Source organism: Crocodylus porosus, unplaced genomic scaffold (assembly GCF_001723895.1).
Source record: "Crocodylus porosus isolate Cpor-Errol unplaced genomic scaffold, CroPor_comp1, whole genome shotgun sequence".
NCBI lineage: Eukaryota > Metazoa > Chordata > Crocodylia > Crocodylidae > Crocodylus > Crocodylus porosus.
In genome coordinates, this window is record NW_017728910.1 from 30,042,841 (window position 1) to 30,063,343 (window position 20,503).

The following is a 20,503-nucleotide window of genomic DNA, read 5'->3' on the forward strand; positions in this document are numbered from 1 at the left end:
GACCTGAACCTGTTCAGCCTCCACAAGAAAAGGCTGAGGGGGGATCTAGTGGCCTGTTACAAAGTCATCAGAGGGAATTAGCAGTCCCTTTTCCCCTGATTAATACCAGGAGTGACTAGAAATAAAGGTCACAAGCTGGCGGAGGGTAGATTCAGACTAGACATCAGGAGGTGCTATTTCACTGTCAGGGCTGCGAGTGCAACTGACTTCCAAGTGAAGTGGTGCTGGCTGTCACCCTGGGGGTCTTTAAGTGGAGGCTAGATGAACACCTTGCTGGGGTTGTTTGACCCCGGAACTTTTTCCTGTCATGGCAGGGGGTGGGACTTGATGATCTGCTCAGGTCCCTTCTGACCCTACCAACTATGAAACTATGACCTTCTCAGCATCACAGCAGTGGAAAGGGATCTTGGAGTCATAGTTGACTCCAAGATGAACATGACTTATCAACGTGATGAAATGATCACATGAATAATGAATGAAGGCTAATTGCACTTTATCATGCATTAGCAGATGCATGATGAACAGGTCTAAGAAGCTGATGCTTCCCTTCTATGCAGCACTGGTCAGACTGCAGTTAGAGTACTTTATCCAGTTTTGGGTGCTGCACTTCAAGAGAGATATGAAAAATCTTGAGTTGCAATGGCCATAGGAGGGCCACCTTATGGTCAGAGGCCTGAAGGTAAGGCCCCATGAGGAGCCTAGATCTCTTCAGCCTTTTCAAGAGAAGGCTGAGCAGTCTTATGGCTGTCTATAAATTCATGAGCAGCAGGGAATAGCAGATGCTCTACTTACTAGGGCACTCCGGCGTAAATAGGAACAATGGCACAAATTGACAGAGAGCAGATTTAGGTTGGACATTAGAAAGAACATCTGCACAGTAAGGGTTGCCAGAATCTGGAATGGGCTTTCAAGGAAGGTGGTGCTTTTTCCTACACTGGGGGTCTTCAAGAGGAAACTGGACAAGCACCTAGCTGGGGTCATCTGACCCCAGTGCTCTTTCCTGCCCAGGGCAGAGGTTCAGATTCAATTACCTACTGATGTTCCTTCCGACCCTAACATCTATGAATCTATGAGATCCTTTCAAGAGTGCCGCACTGTTGGGTGTACAAACATGAATCACAAGATAAATACAGACATTTCACATATGAATACATAGTGTTAAAAACATTTTGACCTATTGTGGTTTTTTTGAGGCCTGTGCAGAATAATCAGTCTATTATTTTTCTGTAGTCAAAAAACAAGTGAAAACTAAGAGATGGCATTTTCCAATAGGTGCCCTGAGTCTAAAAAGGTTGAGATGGCAAGGGGGCAGGGCTGCGGTGTTTGCAGCCTAGCAGAACTGGGAGGTGTGTAGTAGTGCCCCTGGCCTTCTGGCTTTGGCTAGTTCAGTCATCTGCCTGCCTTGGCCAGCTGATGAATGAATGTGTATTGTGTCTGTTAACAGTCCAATCTACTCAGTTTGGAGAAAGCTGAATAGATTGAATCGATTCTGTCTCGAACTTTTTGAATATCTATACTTAGCCAACCACACTGGGAATGCCAGAGGAGTCTTTCTTGGTAGTAGGGATAGAGAAGTAAAGTGACACAGAACATATCAATATCTAATATAGAAAAAACTGAAGTAGTATAAACTAGTTATTTGGAAAAAAATAATTTCAAACATTTCTGAGAACAGCCAAAATACCTCCTTTCCCTTCCTTTCTACCTTCTGTTTAATGTACCATATTCATGCTTTATAAGTTGTACTGGTGGCTTGTCTGGAAAAATTCATTTCTTCAAAAATCTTCTTTTTTCAGATACTACTTTTGTAAGCAGATCACCAACTCATTGACCAGGCAGGAGGATTATGGGACCAGAGTTGTGCGTGGATTTCTTTCGGTTCCTGTTATAACATGAAGACTAGTTTACACAGATGCATCTGATCATGAGGTAGAATGAGAATTTTCATTTTACCAACAGCCAAAATTGGGATTAAAAACAGTCATTGTTACTCTAAAGCCACACATATACATAAACAAGCAGATATATACATACACATTTCTCATCATCATTATTCTTTACCACTTTGTAATTATGGTAGCTACTAGAAGCTCAGTGTAAGGAACTGTGTCTTGCCATGCAAGACTGCAGAAATAAGCAGAATATGATGGATGTATAGAGGGAATAGTGTGGGTTAGGAGAATTAAATGGTAAGTGAATGACCAACATTTTACAAAAATAAACCGTAAAGTAAAAGTGATAGCTTGTTAATTGTCTCACCAAAGAGGCAATCTCTAAAATACCTTGATGTACGTACAGACTAGGCAGGCATTTGTAATTATGAAGAGCATTCTGTTTTATTTGATGGTATTGTAGAATAATGAATAGTGAATCTAGTCAGTTAAGCTTTAGGAAAAAACTCCTTGGAAGTATTCAAATGCCAACACTCATCATCATCATCATCATCATCATCATAATCATCATCATCAACAACAACTAAAGAAAAAGCAGTTTTTACATTTTTATTCTTTTACAATGGAAATAATTGTTTGTATAGAAAACATACATTTTTCTATAGATTCTTTTAAATAAAAAATGATGTTTTACAACACATGTACATTTTTATTTTGTGATTACTATAGCTTTCCTAATAACTTTTTCAGGGCAAGATTGTGCCTGATTTACAGAAATAGAGGCTTTCCATAAATCTGAATAGGCACCTAAACACATCCATCCATCTATCAACCATGTACCTGATTACTCATAGGTATGTGCAATATGTTATGTTAAGGCAGTTTAGCTTGGATCATATGATGGCTGTAACCAAAGTGGATTTAGAGATAATGAGCTTGCATCCTAGAATACTTAGGATTGCAGTATACTCTCTAAACTGATGATGCAGCAGCTGCATAATGTAACAACGTAATTTATTCATGTAATATGTACAATATTGCTGTAATAAAAAGCCTATTGGTGGTTTCTTTAATTCTTTGTATGAACACCGTGTTATTAATAGCTGTGCAAGTCAGTATTTCAGCATCTTCAACTTTGGGCTATTTGTAAACCCACGCTGTAATATTTTTAAAAGATAAAACCCATTTTATGCAGTATGAGCTGTGCTTTGAGGCTGCATTCATTGGGCTTAGTTATGTGGCTTGTATTGCAATTTTTTTAATACCAGTTTCAGAAAAACCAGAAAACAATAAACAGGGAAAAGGGAAAGGACATAAAAGATCAAACAGATACTGAATGTTATACTTTAGACCACAAATGTTATAGAATATTCATGATCATGATGTATGACTCATTTTTCCTCTTTTACTTTTCAAACTATGTTTATAAAAAACATTTGGTCTATATGAGAAAATCTAGAAGTCCAGTGATCTGTGTGCCAGTTTGAATTAAATACTTTTCTTGCTTATAAATATAATAATGTTTTTATTAAAGGTAGATTTCCTCTGAAGTAAATTTTAATAGGCATGTATTAACTTTCAGTGAGAGTCTACATGTATGGACAGTGATGAAGAGCATTACAACATGAAGCTTAGAAATTAATCTGCCAGTTTAACCCAGTAACTGACATGCATACTAAAACACTGATGTGAATTGAAAATAAAATAACCACGCTTGACAGATATAATAGTTTAAGTGATTTCAAATTAACCACATCCCACTGACCGCAAGTGAAGAATGTGTTCATTCTCCCGCAATGAAACATGCTCTAGGGACTCATTATACAGAGTAGAGTAAGTAAAACCAGAGTGGAGTAATTGATGCTGAGGAGGAAGGAAGAATGACAGCTATTTAATGATTCTCAAACTTATATAGATACCACAAGCACTTAATATATTATTTTTCTCTCTCCAATCTAGAAATATTATAGGCTTAATCTGTATTGTGCAGTAATTGCAGCACTTGATATAGCTGTTAGGAATAATGAATCATGGCAAAGATGCATCAGCCAGTACATGAAAAGAGTGAATAACAAACAACCTGGTACTAGCAGTGTGTCTGTCTGTATTATGTGATTTATTTTGCAGTGGAACAGGTGAAGGGAAGTAAAGGAATAGGTGAAGAGAAATATCTAGATAGGTATCTATCTCACCTATTTGTCACTGAAATTAATTTTCAAATTATAAAGATTCCCTAAACAATGTTTTGAACGTTCTGAAAAGTTATTAAACTCTTAATTTCATTTTCCATTTTTTAGATTATTTTTCATATACATTAAGAATTTCCTAAACAGGAAAGTTATATAAATAAAGGGTGCTGGTTAATAAAGGCATAGATACCTAATTAACAGATTCATAGAAGCCAATCATCTTAAGTCACAATGATGACACACTGTGTCATTTGGCTGTCATGTTGCAGACTGCAGTAACCTCCTGATACCACTGGCAGCCTCCATAGTGCTGCTGCAGTCAGTAGAAGCTGACATATCTGGATATTGGTGGGGAATTTCTGATCCTGCAACACTTGGACAACTGGCTGCAGGAGAAGGTGATGCAGAGCAGAATAATACAGGGTTGTACGGGGCTTTTTCAAATAAGTTGTACATAGGCAGAGCAGGATGTTGCTTTTCAAGTAATGTGCTTCTGCTGGCTACCTGCAGCCTCAGCAGTTGATTTGGTCACCCACTGGTTATGAGTTGTACATAGTGTAATGATTGTGTGATGATGACTTTGTAGAACAGATGTGTTTTCACTAGGAACTGAAGTGAAACCGTGACTTTTTTTTTTTTTTTTTTTTACAATAGTCCCCACATGGCTATGAGTTGGCAATGATTACTGGCCATTACAGAACAACTAAATGTGACAAGTAAAATATTTCATAAAATAAATGAGGAGTGGAAGATTCATTACAATCACAGTGAATTCTGACCCCATTGGACTTTAGTCACTGAGTGCAGCCACTTTTAACCACTAAAAACCTTTTCCTTTCTGGCTCTGCATGTTAGGTTAATTGTAAAAGTATCAATGATCACAGCTGAATGATGCCAACTCTGGCACTTATGTGGGAGTTTTACAAGGGAAGCTCACAGAGGACTTCCAAACTATGGAAGATATCTAGTTTTCCACTGAATATATATTTCATAATGTCCACCTCTTGTTTGTTTACTCTCCTATCGAAGCACAATATCCTCATGACCACATATCTACCCAACACAGTATTCAGCAGTCATTCAATCCTGAGGAAGAATGAAGAGTGTTAGTCAGTTAAGGTTGAATCTCAGTAAAGATTTAGGTATCTTAAGCAACTTTGGTATTTCAGTTTCTACATCTAAATGAGCAATCCACAAACAACTCATCTAACCAATGAAGTATCAGAGAGGTTGTAGGCACGTAAGTTTCCTGGTGAACATATACTGAAGCCCCTAAAATCCCACTGTTGTCTATGTCTGGACCCCTGGCATCTTGGTTGACCTAAGAATCTTGAAATCTATTTCATGCCTAAAGTCTGTCTGGGTTTCACAGACCAGGGGACCTCATGCCCAAGTCCTCTGAGGTGTCAATCCAAAGAGTGTGCTGAGTTCTCTAAACAGGTGTCTAAAATGCCCCAGCATTACAAAATTCATTAGAGCAGCTATTACCACTTACATTCAGCAACTAACAAAAAGAAGTAGTGGTGCTCCTAACTTTTCCATAAATGTATAGTGATTAGAGTACTTGTCCGGGAAATGATAAACCTGAGTTGTGCACCATCAAGTTAAACGGATTCAAACTAACATATCCTACCTTCCAAGAGAGTATTCTACCAACCAGACTCAGAGTCATAAAATCATAGAAAATTAGGGCTGGAAGGGACCTCAGGAGGTCATCTAGTCCAACCCCCTGCTCAAAGCAGGATCATCTCCAACTAGATCATCCCAGTCAAAGTTTTGTGTAGCTGGGTCTTGAAAACCTCCAAGGATGGAGATTCCTTCACTTCTCTGGGTAACCTATTCCAGTGTTTTACTATCCTCCAAGTGAGAAAATTCTTCCTAATATCTAACCTAATCTTCCCTTGCTGCAAGTTGAGACCATTGCTCTTTGTTCTGTCATCTGCCACCACTGAGAACAGTCTAGCTCCATCCGCTTTTGAACCCCACTTCAAGTAGGTGAAGGCTGCTATTATTTCCCCGATCAGTCTTTTCTCTAGACTAAATAAACTCAGTTTTCTCAGCTTGTCCTCATAAGTCAAGTGCCTTCAGGTCCTTTTCTGCAGAGCTGCTGCCCATCCAGTCAGCCCCCAGCCTGTACTGGTGCAAGGGATTGTTCCATCCTAGGTGCAGGACTTTGCATTTGTCCTTGTTAAACCTCATGAGATTTATTTTGGCCCAATCTTCCAAACTATCTAGGTCACTCTGAATCCTAGCCCTACCCTCCAGCATATCTACTACTCCCCCCAGGTTGGTGTCATCTGCAGACTTGCTGAGGCTGCACTCTATGCCATCTTCCAGGTCGTTGATGAAGACATTGAACAAAATCAGCCCCAGGACTGACCCCGGGGTACTCCACTTGATACTGTCTGCCAACTAGACAGCAAGCCATTGACTGCGACTCTCTGAGCCTGATACTCCAACCAGTTTTCCATCCACCTTACAGCCATACTCTATCATTTTTTCTGAAGCAGTGCCTCAATCATTCAAGATTCATGGGGTCAGAGAGTAAACAAGAAGAAACATTCCTCTATCCTAGTGGTGCAAGCACTTCCATGGGAGAGAGAAGTCCTGGTCTCTGCCCCAGGGGCTCTTTATGCATTTTGCATTGAAGAGCCATTGGAGAAAATGCATAAGCATCACTGGGACCAATCTAAGGTCTCCAATCAAAGTAATGAGAAGGCCTGACCAACTGAGCTTGTAAGAACTGACAAAGTAGCAGCACGAGGTTACATGCACAACTCCAGGAATCTTCTTTATTAATGCACCATTACTGGTATTCTTAAAGAGAATATTTTTGTTTCCTATTCACCAGAGGGTTACCACATTTCCTTCTACCTTTTCTACCCCTTTCTTTTTGAAGTTTTCTTAAGCAGGAAACTTCAGAGTTTTTTTTTTTCTACCTGATTTGATAAGTCCAGCTCTATAATGGATATTTATTTAAGTAGGTTTCTTTCTCCTTCTATGCAAAATTTCCTTCTCCCATGCTGATGTATTGTACATGTTATGTTGGTCATAAGCCTAAAAAAGAGGAGAGAATTTTTGTTTCCTTTAGGAGTCTAAATTAGCACTTGTGACTAGGGATATTTAGAGCTGTAAACCAGAGCCATAAAAAAAAAAAGAAAAAACTAACGTAATCATACTTATAAGTGCAAAGTAGGAAAGGGCCTTTCCATAGCCCAAAACTTAGTTAACAGAAACCAAACTAGTTTCAAGTAGTTAGTCATGTAATTTAACCCAGCTTTCAGAGCCTAGGCATGGATTCCTGTCTGCCTTCAGGCATTCTTCATTCTTTCTTGCTAGCCCTTTTATAAAAAAAAAAAAAAGAAGGGGAAAGGGAAACTGGAGATAACACCCTGTGTATTAGGATAACATAGTAAAGATGCACTCTGACTTATGTGACTTCCTCATAATTGCTTTACTCTCATATAAACTATCTTCTTTGAAACAGTTTTATATTTCAGTATGTTTAAACATTAACCTAGACAATGCAAGAGGATGCAGGTATTCTTCTCATTTAGGCCCAATTCTGAAAGGCATTGAGATGCGCAATGATTCAATATGCTTGGCCATCTATGCAACAATGCAAATGAATCAGTATATTGTAGCAGAATATTATAGCAGTGCCATCTGTGCCTCTGTCTGCAGGTAAAACAACAGCAATTTTCAAATAAAAAAAAATAAAACTCCTTATTTCATAAAAGGACTGAGGCTTTTCTCTCCTTCTTATTGTGTGTGTCTATTCGACTAGTGATGCACACCTTAAGGCCAAACATGAGTTGTGATAGACTGTCATGCAGTTCGGATATTATAGATGAAATCCTTCCAGAAGCAGCATCTGGCTTGTTTTGTGAGCTGTACAGTCATTTATAGTGATGGGGTTACATGTGCCCTAGGCTTTGTCAGATGGTTAGGCTTCTTTTTCTCCAGGGTTATTTTTTTTAACAGTTGTTGCTTGTGAGGAATTCACACTAAAAACATGCTTTACTTATCATTATTTCCCATTTTTTAATAAAAGAATTATTCATTTATAAACAAGGAAGTTTGAAAGATGACCATTAATATACTGGGGTTAAGTAATATGCTTAAAGACATACATTCTTTGTGAATGCATAGCAAACTCTTTTTTTCCTGTTTCTTTTCAGTGCTCCAGCTCTGTATGAGCTCATTGCTTGGCATTGGAATTAGTGATGGATATAACCTCATAGGCTACCTTGTCTCTCCCCCCCTGCTAATGCAGGGATATTCCCTATAGACTATAGGCATATATTGTATTACCCTAAGTGTTTTATCCATTTTCATTTTAAATTATTTAAGATGTGCATTTTACAGTTTTTCTTCAGAAATTCAATCTATAAGTCCTTGCTCTTAGAAATTTACCTGAAACACTTTGCTCTGCACCATCCCTTAATCTACATATAACTCTTCACCCTTTATCCACTTAAAACAATATTTTTATGTGCTTACAGTAGATGAGGTGTTATTGAAGGCTGAATTTTACTCCTAGGCCAAATTCTCACCTTCTGTAAATCTGTGTGGCTTCATGCACTTGATCAAGAGAACTATCTTTGTCTACTTCAGTTAAGAGTGTGACTCTGTGGATGCATCTACACATGCGATTAATGGCCGTGTACAGATGCATCGGCACATATTGCACATTCAGCAGTACTCCGCACTGCAAGGTAGCAGCATGGGGGGGAGAGGTTGACCCCTAGATATCCAGGGGTTCAAAAAACCCCACCAAAAACAGTGGCACATATAGGGCAGTGTGTGCCACTAAAAACTGGAGCCTGGCCAGCTGGAGCCACACTCTGGCTTCCAGCCAGGCTCCACGTGGCAGGATCACCACTGCTGCAGCCCAAGAAGGCCTCCAGACCCCCAGGGAATGCTGCTGTGGCCAGCCCAGTACTGACCCAGGCTTCCCTTATACCACCCAGGGTAACATGCTGCATGCCAGAGGGTGCATGGAACAGGTGTTCCCTGAGGACAACTAGCAGTGGCACAAGGTGTCCCACTGCTAGTTGTCTCCAGGCAACCAATTGTCCACGCTTGTGTGGACACTGTCAATGTGACTGAATAGACTGTGGTGCAATTTGAGCTGGAGTAAACTAATCCCAACATCACTATCTACACGTGCATTTAAGCAGAGTACTTTACTCCACTGTTGGATAGTACCTGTGTCTGATAGGACTATCTGACAGAACTGTAAATTAGTCTACACCAGCCCAATTGCTGTGCATGTGTAGATGGTGACACTTCATTGTACAGTAAATTAATCTAGTGCACAGTACAGCGCATATGTAGATGCACCCTTTCAATTTATATTCTTGAGGTACATGTTGATGATCATCATATCCCACTTAATCCTCCATACAATCTACAGTCTAAAGGTCACCGTTACTTACAAAACCATTAACTGAAATGGATGAAATAGTAGGATGCTTCTCAGGGTAAAAAAAAAGACAATATAATTTAGTCAAGATGTGATCAAAAAAGATTGGAAAGGGGGCTTGTTGTGGGTTGGGGAAAGGGTAATTAACAGCTAAGGAGATGAAGCATATAGCATGAGGTAAAAGAAGAAAGATACGAAAATTTTTGTGGAGTTGACTGGGTAATGCATTAATCATCATGATGACGCCTGTATTTTATTTTAAAATATAATGTTAAGATTTATAAGAAATTAGAGAGGGAGGGTTTGAGGAAGGTTAGGCGAGTGATTTTGTGTGCCATAGTGGGTGGAGTGAGTGGATTAATGTATTAAAAAGAGTTGGTTGTGATTGAGATGTATTCAAATGCTACAAAAGAGTATTCACAAAGATTGGTCAAAGTTTCTAAACAGCTCCTCAATTTGGCATGTTTTGTTCCTTTTTATTTACCGTTCCTAGATAATTGCACTAATAGTACTCAGGAAAGCTTTTAGATATGTTTAGCAAATACTTTTTCTTCATATGTGAGTTATAGTTTCCATCTGTAAACAAGATTATTACTTGTATTAATCAATAACCATTCACTGGTCTGCTGCCCAGATTTTTTCTTCCATTCAATCAGGTGGCAGGAATACTATGACAAATTGGCTGCAAACAGTGAATAATAACTACCATCTAACTCATGACCTCAAATGTCTTTCCAAAAACTGAAAGGGCAAGGATTTTGGATTTTGGAAGATGGTATCTTTTATTGGACAAACTGCATCATTGGGATAAAGTTTTAAAAACTGTTCATCAAACAGCACCAAATAGTGAACATATGTATAAAATTCAAAGTTGCAAAACAGTATCCAAAATGTTTGATACAATATATTTCATATAATAAAATGCATAATTAATTGACAGTGAATAATTCAGACATACTAAGAACAAAACAATTCACTTACAATGCATTGCAGTGAATGACTGGTCTATCTTCTGCCTGGTCTACAAGTAGAAGCCGCTTTGCATAACCACTTATGATACAGGAAAAGCTGTAGATTTATTTTTCCATTGATGCAATCAGGTAAGGTTTTGTTCTTCACCTTCAGTGTTTGAGCTGACAGATCTATAAGAAGGGTGTGTAGGGGACAGTTTTCACATTCTTTATTTTGTTTTTCCAGTTGTGAAAAAAAGAATAACTGGCTTAATTTTCTCTAGTCATCTTTTTCATTGTCATGTGGCTAATCACATAGGAGTGGGCCTTTGTACATGCCACAAAATTGGCCTTTGAAGTGGCTTAAATGCCCTTTTGCACCACTTTAATGGCGCTGCTGTTTACACAGTTGGCAGCATATTGCACATTAATGGCACTGCTGTTTGCAGTATTGATGGTGTATTGTGCATTAAATGACTTAGGGACATAGCAAAATAAAACATGTCCGAGGTGTTTTAATTTTCTACCTTAATAGCTATGGAGGGAAGCACTGGGTCTTGTGCAGCTCAGAGGCTGTGCAGACAGCCCATGCAGGCAGCCCAGGGGCAGCCCATTCAGGCAGGCTCCACTGAGGAAAAAAAAGTAGCGAGCCTGATCTTTTCTTCTTTTTTCTCCCCAGATCCTGCCTGTCTCCTTGAGCTGCACAGGGGCCCTGTGCTTCCCTAATGTTCAACTTGCAGAAAAGGTGTTTAAAAGGGGATGATAGCAGTCTTCAAATACTTGAGGGGCTGACATAAAGAAAAGGGGGAAACACCTTTTTTCAATTGATGTAGAGAGTAAAATGTGGATCGATGGCTTGAAGTTGCAGAAAAGCATGTTTAGAGTGACTATCAGGAAAAACACTGTTACAGTGGTGAGGCAGTAGAATAGGCTGCCTCGGGGAGCTGTGGAATCTCTATTCTTGGAGGTGTTCAAGAAGAGGTTGGTATAACAAGGTTCATCTCCAGGGGTGGCTGTGATGCCCCTGGAACTCCCTCAGCCCTTATGAACTCTGCTGTCTTTGGGTAAACATGCCTTCACTTGCCTGCCAGGCTTTGATGTATTTATTTTTTAGATAAAGGAAGGCTGTCCCAGGGCTTTCCAAGCTCCTGAGCTCAGGTGTCTCTGCTCTCCACCTTAAGGGTTAATTACATGGCTCTGACCACTACTTACACCATACCCATGCCTCACAGATGTCACCCTTTGCTGTTTCTCTCTGCCCACACCCAAGCAGTTTGCCCATCTTTGCTAAACCTGGGGTTGGCCTTGGGTCCTTTACCCAGATCCCGGCTCTCCTGAGGAACCGCGTCCCTGGCTCTGACTCCACCTTTCTCTGGGTTGCCAGTTCCTGACCCTGGCAATCTTTGGCAGTGGCCCTCCCTTGACCTTTGTCCCTTCCTGGGCCCTAGACCCTCCGTAGGCCAGTTGAGAACTTTGGGCTCTCTTGCCCTGCTAGCCCCTCCTGGGCTACAAGTTGCTGACTCTGCCTCTCACCCCTGCAGGCTACAGGTCCCTGACCCTCTTTGCTGTTCTCATGACCCTTCAGCTATAGCTGTACTCCTTGGCCTTTGGCCCCTATCTTTTGGGCCTTAGACCTGTCCCCAGGCCAGCTGAGAGGGCCTTGCTTCCACTTGTCTCAATCCCCAGACCACTAGTCTGTTTAATTCAGGACAGGTGTTTGCTGGGAGCCTAACTACAGCACTGCTGTTCAGTTCTTCGCATCTCAACTGCCAGGATCAGACTACTGCCTTAGCTCACACCCTGGGCTTATATCCTGCAAACCCAGCCCCCTTTGGGTCACATGATTGCCTCCTGCAGTACCTGAAGATGGCTCCATTTGCTGTCTGCCTTCTCTTAAAGTACAAGGAGCACCAAGCCTCTTGCTACAGTTGGATAAACATTGATCAGAGACAATCTATGAGTATCTATGCCTATATGGTATATGAGGCATTTCTCATGATTCTGGGCTTTGCTGTTTGCCACATGGGGCTAGGAAGAAACGTTTTCCCTTCCTGCTGCTACATGTTAGGGGTTTGGGGGTTTTGGTTTGGTTTTTTTTGTCCTTCCACAGAAGCTTTGGGTGTTGGCTGCAGCCAAAGCTGGAGATTTTGACTGGGGTGTGCCCAGAGTTTTGAGTAAAAGGCCCCATCTGAAATGGGGTCTTCTTGAATTGCTCAGTTCCTTTACCTTCATTGTTCTCACTCCTGCTCCACTTTTCCATTGTACTTCAGTAAGAGTGAAGAAAGTACAAGTCACTTCATTCCCTTTCCAAAGTTCTTGCTGAAGTTCCATTCTCAGAAATAATTGCCAATATCAGCAATGTCAACATGTTAAGGATGCATAGTCTACCATTTCTTTTCATACTGGGATCCTGAACTAATTTCAGTATGGTCTCAGATAAATGAATTTATTAAACTGATGATTACACATCCCCCAAAAGAACTTGAAAAGCAAGGACAGGTCTGCTTTCTCTTCCTATCCTCAGCATGTACAGTTGTACAGGCCTGAATCCATTCTACATTGATTGACAGCTCTGTGCCTCTCCATGGCTATTTGAGATAATCATGTGGAAAATCAGTGCAAATGATGCATGTTTAATTGGGTTAGTACCAGAAATCCTGCATAACTAGACAACTCTGGAAGAAATCTGAATCTACTCTGAAAACCAACCAGCAAGTTCTGGCAAAAGTTAGAACGCTCAAGCTTCACATAAGAAACGAGCAAAATATTTGATGCCCAGGGAAAATATGAACCACTGAAATTGCTTCAGCTACTTTAAAGCTGTGGTATACAAAATATGAAATTGTATTTTACCTCAGATATTGATACATTACATATATTCCTTTGTGTATATGAATCAAGAAAGGCTGAGTAACAGTCTCAGTCTAAATCCTTATTTGGTATAAATTACCATAGCTCCATTGACTAGTTGTGAAACTGCCCCTGTAACTTTTGAATAAATCCCTCTTTCTGTAACAAGCCTAGTTCAGAAGTCAACCCAGATTTCCTATTCCTTACTTTTAAATTCTGGACCACAGTAGGTGCATCTACGCGTTCATTAATGTGCCATAGTTACTGCATATTAAGTTTAGTACTTAGTTAACTAAGTACTAAATCAATGCACAGTAAGTCACACTACTGCGCAGTAGCACTGGCACATGGGTTTTTAGTGATGCTTACTGCTCAGTAGCTTAATACTACTGTGTGGTAGCCTATTAGCACAATTTTTGCCAGCAGACTACTGCACAGTGTTATTAGGCTACTGTGCAGTTAGCATCATGTGTAGACACATTTAGTATCTCCTGAAAATAAAAAATTAAAAAACCCATGTCTTATTGAAGCTTTCTCTAGATAAATCTTTTATGGTGGGGCTTGGGAAAAAAAACCCAGAACCCATTCTGGGAAATCTAGAAGGCAAGACAACAGGTTTTTGAAATTACCAGATTTTATTCTCTATTGATTCAAATACATGAAGGAACATGTTTTAATGTGTAATAGTTGTGCTAAATGCTATTAGTGAATTTGAAATGTTTGCAAAATAAAACAGAGATTATTTGTGAATCTGCAAAGTTCTAAGTGTTTGAAAGCTTTGCCATGTAAACATTTAGGGCCTTCTCCCCAAACATTTGGATTTTCATCATCAAGACATTTCTGTGCTGTTTGTTTCTAAAATATCTGAGGCAACAAGAAAAGTTCTTTAAGGTTGATAAGCCCATAAAAAAAAGTGTAGGTTGGGAGAATATCTATGCATAATTGTAATGGGCATTTCTATGGGAAAACCTGGGTGTATTGTCATTTCAAAAGCAGCCTGCTTTTCCTGCCCTGTATGTTTTCCTTCAATCTACCAATATTCTTGTTTCTACATTTTAGTAATATTTTTTATGGTTTGTCAGCAATCAGGCTCTGGTGAAAAAGCCCCCTTCAGTGAATAATGAAATCATTCTCACAGTGACTGTTGGATTCCAAAATTTTCTGTACTCTACCTTTGGCTATTTCATTGTGCATGAGAAGTGCAAAGAATCTTACTTTTCATGGACCATAAATAAACACCCAATCCAACACTTCAGTACATTTCTAATTGTAATGCAGCATATAGTGTTTCAGTGCACAATACAGATATTTTCTATTATTATACAGAGAGGATACAATGATAGTTAAGTGTGTGTTTGCATTATAGTCACGGCATGAAATCATTATGTTCAGCTTTCCTGATTATATTTTTCATAAAAAGAAAAATCCTGCTCAACCTCAGTCTCTTTCCATAAGAAAGAGAGCAGGAGTGGGTTACAGAAGAGCCTCCCCTAGAAGGCAGGGAGTCTACTTACTTCAAAGAAATGTAAAAGAAAAGAATACTGTGTAAATAGTGAAATGTTCTCATGCTACTCACAAATGAACATAGTGTCCATCAACAACAGATCTGATCTGATATACAAGGATGTCTATGGGCATGTGTATATGTCTGTGGGACCTGATAGATGATCACGTGGCTTACTTTAAACTGTGAGCAGTCATAGATTAGATCCTACCTTGTGCACACATTTGCTGGTGTCAGGATCTGTGCTGGAAATGTGATTTAAATAAGTCAGAGTAGAGGGAAGAGTGGGCAGGATCAGGCAGACTAGCTGATCCACAGGGAGGAATTAACAGGTTGGGAGGGATTGGAGAGCTAAAAAAAGCCCAGTCAGCATTGGGAGGGAAGGTAGGAAAAGCTCAGCCCTTGTGCTGGGGTGAGTAGCTGGGCTTTGTCAGCCTTGTGGCTGAGCTTCAATCTTGTACACATATTGAGTTAGAAAAGACATACATTAGCCCAGTCTATGTAGTGCACAAACTTAAGTGAGTTAGGCCAGCCCTTTTTTCTGATCTAAACTCACAAGAAACTGAACTCATAAGTATGGTTCAACACTTAGATCGACCTAACCCCAGTTAGGTCGATCTAAGTGTAATGTCTGCACAGTCCTATGAAAATAGGTCAGACAGCTCTCACTCTAGGTCCATCCAGAAAAATACACTCTATTGTGGGCATGTCTACATGTGCACTTTAATGCCCAGTAGTTTATGCTACTGCACATTAAAGCAGTGCATAAAAAAAACTATGCTAACATGCTAATGTACAGTAGAATAGGCTACTGTGCATTAAGCCTCACCTAAACAGCTTGTGCTACTGTGTATTGGTGCAGGCTACTGCACATTTATTAAGTTCCTCATATTGGAGGTACTATGTTTAATGAGCATTAGGAAAAGCACATTAATGCATGTGTAGACATGCCCTATGTGCTTTAGGAGAGAGAATCTTCAGTGAAATATCTAGGTTTCCTCCCTGCTGACCTTTTGTCACTATTTAATCTACTCCTGTGACATTAGCTTACTAGTTCTTCTGTATCTTTACCTTTGACTATCTCTTTTCTTCTTTCCCTACTTTCCTCTCATCCATTCAAGTCAATACTGATCTTTTCTAGAAAAATGGCAAGGACTTGGGAAGGGAAGTGATCCAGCTGCCTGTGTCTTTGGTTTCCTGAGTATTTGGTTTTTGGGCTCTGTGTGTTTGGGGCATGTACTCTGAGAAGCTGGGAGTAATTAATTGCTGCTGAGCAACTGCTGATCATTGAGTGATTGCTGAGTGACTGCTTCCTAAAGCTGAAAGACTTGCCCCTCAAAAAAGGTGGGAAGGACCCACGAACTAGCCTGCAAACTGCTTATCCTGTCTGCAGCACCTGGTCACTGGCTCCCTGGTCACCTGTGGAGTCTCCTTTTATACTCTGCTGGGCCTGGACTGGCTCTGCCCCCTTATTTGGTCATGCTTGGCATAAGTAAGTAATGAAAAAAAACCCCTTAAGGGCCATTGATAAATAGGCCAGTTCCAGGTGAGTTTGCTAGGGAAGGTCTGCTTGGAAGAAGAGCAGTAAGAGAGAGAAAGAAGATTAAGAGACCTAGGGAAATGGCTGAAGGATGTTGCAATGCTTGCACCTGTGAGGCTTCTGTCCAGGCAGGACTGCTCACCATAATTGTTGCAACCCAGGTCCAACATTGGCGCTGTGGGGACTGCACCTTGCAGGTTCCTTCCAGTGATGGCCAGGTCGGGGAGTGCCTGCAGTGTGAGTAGTGCCTCCCAGTGGTGTCTCTTAGGGAACAGGCAAGAGAACCACGGGAGGAGGTGGTGAGGCTCCAAAGCATCCTCTGCCATGAGGTGTTCATCGATTCACTGCTGGAGGAGACCTTCAGGACTGTGGAGGAAGAACTGCCAGATGCAGCGCTGGAGAAGAGAGAGGACATGGACACCCAAGGCGGTGGAAGGTGGAGGCTTTTGACTTCTGGCAACAAGCAGAGACCTTTACTTCCATTTGCAATCATTCATATGGAGAACAGATATGCAGCTCTAGCAGCAGAGAGGTAGGAGCATGTTCCATTGGTGGAGGAAGACAGGCCAGACCTCACCAACGGTGGGAAGGATTGAGTTGACTGCCAACAAGAAGTGACAGGTGGTGGTGGTTGGAGAATCCCTTCTGTGGGGGATGGAGGGAGCCATCTGCCAACCTCATCCATTGTCTTGGAGGGTCTGCTGCTTGCCTGGAGCCTGGATCCAAAATGTCACAGAGGGACTACTGAGGCTCATCTGGCCCTCCAACTACTAGCTCATGATTCTTATCCATGTGGGCACCAATGATACTGCCAGGGGAGACCCTGAGCATATCAAGAGTGACTACAGGGCTCTGGGTGCAAGAGTGAAAGGGTCTGGGGCTCAGGTTGTGTTCTTGTTGATCCTTTTTGTCAAGGAAAAGGGCTCAGACAGGAGCAGGTGCATTCCAAAGATCAACACCTGCCTGTACAGGTCGTGTCACCAGCAGGGATTTGGTTTCTTTGACCATGGGATATTCTTCCAAGAAGGATTGCTAGAAAGAGATGGGATCCACCTGACAAAGAGAGGGAACAGTGTGTTCAAAGACAGGTTTGCTAACCTAGTGAGGAGGGCTTTAAACTAGGTTTGGTAGGATGAAGACCAAAGCCATGAGGTAAGAAGGGAAGTGGGAGACCTGGAGAAAGAGCAATCAGGAGGGGGCAACAAGGGAGGTGTGACGAAGCGGGTATGACTTATTAGGAAAGACTGAGGGAATTGAGCTTATTTAGTCTAGAGAAGAGAAGACTGAGGTGGGATTTAATAGCAGCTTTCAACTACCTCCATTTTCCTGAGCAGGGACTGGAAAGGTCACCCCCTCTCTGGACCCCCTTAGATCCCAGGGGAGGTGCACCTAGGCCAAGGGTTAATGAGGAACTAGTTAGGGAACTTCTGGAAGGACTGGATGTATTCAAATCAGCTGGTCCGGATGATATCCACCCTAGAGAACTGAGGGAATTGGCTAAGGTCATTGTGAGACCCCTGGCATGGCTTTATGAGTGCTCATGCTGCTCTGGTGTGGTGCCGGAGGACTGGGAGAGGGCCAACGTGGTTTCCATCTTCAAAACAGGGAAGAAGGAGAACCCAGGAAACTATAGGCCAGCTAGTCTTACCTCGATCCTGGGCAAGCTTTTTGAGAAAATTATTCTGGCGCATATCCATGAGGGGCCAGCAGGGGAGATTATGCTTAGGGGCAATCAACGTGGGTTCATTAGTGGCAGGTCCTGTCAGACCAACCTGGTGGCCTTCTATGACCAGATCACCAAATCCTTAGATACAGGGGTTGCAGTGGCCATAGTCTTCCTGGACTTTTGGAAGGCCTTTGACACTGTCTCTCACCCCATTTTCATTAAGAAACTAGGGGACTGTGGTGTCGACACCCACACAGTCAAATGGGTCGCCAACTGGCTGGAGGGCTGCACCCAGAGAGTGGTGGTGGATGGGTCATTTTTGACCTGGAGGGATGTGGGCAGTGGGGTTCCCCAGGGCTCGGTCCTTGGGCCCGGACTGTTCAACATCATCAGTGACTTGGACGAGGGGGTAAAAAACACCCTGTTCAAATTTGCTGATGACACTAAGATGTTGGCGAATGTGGGGACGCTAAAAGGGAGGAATTGGCTGCAATTGGACCTAGATAGGTTACAGGGGTGGGCGGATGAGAATAGGATGGGATTCAACACCGACTAGTGCGAAGTGATGCACCTGGGAAGGAACAACCGGCACCATACCTACAGGTTGGGGAATTCCCTTCTTGTCAGTACAGAGGTAGAAAAGGATCTTGGAGTCATCATTGATTCCAAGATGAACATCGGCCGGCAGTGTGGGGATGCAGTCAGGAAGGCCAACCGTACCTTGTCATGCATCCACAGATGCATCTCAAGCAGGTCCACTGGGGATGCACTGGTCAGGCCACAGCTTTCATAGACATTAGGGCTGGAAGGGACCTCAGGAGATCATTGCGTCCAGCCCCAAACTGTCTCCAGTTCTGGGCACGGCACTTCAAGGGGGATGTGGACAACATGGAGAGGGTCCAGAGGAGGGCCACTCACATGATCGGGGGCAGCAGGGCAGGCCCTATGAGGAAAGGCTATGGGACCTGAACCTGTTCAGCCTCCACAAGAGAAGGATCTGGTTGCCTGTTACAAACTGGTCAGAGGGGACCAGCAGGCACTGGGGAAGTCCCTGTTCCCCCATGCTCTACCAGGAGTGACCAGGAATAATGGTCACAAGCTGGCAGAAGGTAGATTTAGGCTAGATATCAGGAGGCACTACTTCATGGTCAGGGTGGGTAGGATCTGGACTTCCAAAAGAAGTGGTGCTGGCTCCTACCCTAGGGGTCTTTAAGAGGAGGCTAGATGTACACCTTGCTGGGGTCGTTTGACCACAGTACTCTTTCCTGCCATGGTAGGGGGTCGAACTTGATGATCTGCTGAGGTCCCTTCTGACCCTAGAAACTATGAAACTACCTGAAGTGAAGTTCAAAAGAGGATGGAGATAGACATCTCAGTGGTGGCAGATGACAGAACAAGGGTCAATGGTCTCTAGTTGCAGCAAAGGAAGAATTTTCCCACTAGGAGGGTAGTGGAAGCTCCATCCTTGAAGGCTTTCAAAAGCTGGCTAGACAAAGATTTGGTTCAGATGATCTAGTTGAAGATGGTCCTGCCTTGAGCAGGGGGTTGGACTAGATGACCTCCTGAGGTCCCTTCCAACCCTCATTTTCTATGATTCTATGACTTTTCCTTCCATTCCTATTCCAGTGTCATCCTCCTTACCATGTTCCCAGTTAAGAACATAAGAAATTCCATGTTGGATCCACCTAGCCCAGTAACCAATATCTCACAGAAGCATCTACACATGCATTAATACACATTAAATTCAGTACTTCCATTGTAGGAAAATGCACATTAGCCTATTTTAATGTGCATTAACTAAAGAGCACAGGGTGCCCATACATGAACGTGGAGGCTGCTGGCTTCTCTGGTGGTATTATTGATTCCCTGTCGGTCTTCTCCTGCACATGGATCTCTTGCAGCTCCTGATACCTCAGCCTCTGCTGGCCTCCCTGCTGGCTCCTTTGGTCCCCGTGCATCTTCTTCGGCTCAGAGATCTCCCGCGGCTCCGGCTGCCACCACCGCCACCGCTGCTGGTCGCCCTGCCAGCTCTTCTGATCCCTGCCGGACTTCCCCCATGCTTCAAACTGGCGATGGGGTGCTTGAACTAAAGTGCATCAAATGAGCCTTAATTCCAGTGCCCCCACTGCTATTTTGAAGCACGGGGCTGTTGATACATGAGATGCTGCAGTGCTTTAGTTAGAGTGGCTCTTAGAGCCGCTCTAATTAAAGTTCCACCCCCAACACCCCTGGATCACAAGTAAAAGTGCCCACGGTTTTTAAGTGAGGCTTAATGTGCATTAGCCTATTTTAATGCACATTAACTAAAGAGCACAGTTTTTAGTGACACTTAAATGCATATTAAAATAGGCAAATGCAGATTGAAATGCATATGTAGATGTTCCCTAGTGCAGGTACTATGGTGGAGACTATTTATGCAGGGTTTATCCAGATCTGTCTTTCATAATATGTCCCTTACTCCCTTTCCCATACAATTTCCAACAT

At 42.1% G+C, this 20,503-nt stretch overlaps 1 long non-coding RNA gene across 1 annotated transcript in view; it reads left to right on the forward strand.

Moving 5' to 3' along the window:
* LOC109308715 overlaps window positions 1-9,177 on the forward strand; it is a 15,543-nt gene extending 6,366 nt beyond the window's left edge. The window contains exon 3 of the long non-coding RNA XR_002100692.1: window positions 9,103-9,177. This is a non-coding gene — a long non-coding RNA (uncharacterized LOC109308715). The remainder of the gene's footprint in view (window positions 1-9,102) is intronic.
* Window positions 9,178-20,503: the final 11,326 nt, after the last annotated feature.